The sequence below is a fragment of the Triticum dicoccoides genome, chromosome 5B, assembly GCF_002162155.2.
Source record: "Triticum dicoccoides isolate Atlit2015 ecotype Zavitan chromosome 5B, WEW_v2.0, whole genome shotgun sequence".
Classification (NCBI taxonomy): domain Eukaryota; kingdom Viridiplantae; phylum Streptophyta; class Magnoliopsida; order Poales; family Poaceae; genus Triticum; species Triticum dicoccoides.
The window spans coordinates 341,249,504-341,250,312 of record NC_041389.1 but is presented as its reverse complement, the minus strand read 5'-3'; the positions used below and the strand labels follow the sequence as shown (position 1 = coordinate 341,250,312).

Genomic DNA, 809 nt, shown 5'->3' with positions numbered 1-809 from the left:
CCTCACAGTAAAAACTTTTCTAACCTTTTCAAAATTTCCTAACTAGACATGCTACAAACGGGCAAGAAATGATAGCATGTTACCAATCAATAAAATTCAGTTTCATGACAATCAATTCTAAATCCTAACTTTCCTAATGCATTGATCTTTGCCTTTTGTCTCTAATCTTCTACTCCTAATGGAGCAGTGCTTAGTCATTTGCTTTGGTTACATGGATCGAAGGAAATCCCTCCATCGAAGGAAGTCTAGCCCACTCCTAAGTCCTGACCCCACCTCTCGTTTCCCCTTCCTACTCTCCCGATTCAGATCGGGATCCCTCCTCCACCATCGGCTCCCTCCTATGTACCCGGCTGCCGCACCCCACCTTCTCTCCCTTCCATATCCGACGAGGACACCCCCTGGACGCCCTCGTCTTCGCCCTTTGCCTTCATCTCCCTCTACCGCCAACCAACGCCGTGATCCTCTCCCCACCGCCACCGACAGGTGCCGAGCATCTCGACTTCGATGGATCTTGGCCGGGAAGTGGTGGCCTCAAGCTCGACTCCATCCCGGCGACGACGGCGACGTGCTCACTGACGCCGCCGCCGCCCCTGTCCTCCTCTCCCCCAGCCCTCCTCTACATACTCCTCCTAAACCGTGTCCCCGTCAGCCAAGTCCACTCCCCGGCGTGGTCCATCTCAGTCGTGACGGTGATGGCCATCGTCCAATAGCAGCCGCCAGAATTGTCGTCCAGTGCGCAGCAGGGTGAGTGACAAACCCTAGCTAGGGTTTTATCCTTACCCTCCCCTGCCTATGGGCTATGGGTCCCT

The 809-nt window shown here is 54.4% G+C and overlaps 1 long non-coding RNA gene across 1 annotated transcript in view; it reads left to right on the top strand.

Moving 5' to 3' along the window:
* Window positions 1–269: 269 nt before the first annotated feature.
* Window positions 270–809, top strand: part of LOC119308802 — a 4,937-nt gene continuing 4,397 nt past the window's right edge. Inside the window, exon 1 of the long non-coding RNA XR_005150314.1 lies at window positions 270–744. This is a non-coding gene — a long non-coding RNA (uncharacterized LOC119308802). The remainder of the gene's footprint in view (window positions 745–809) is intronic.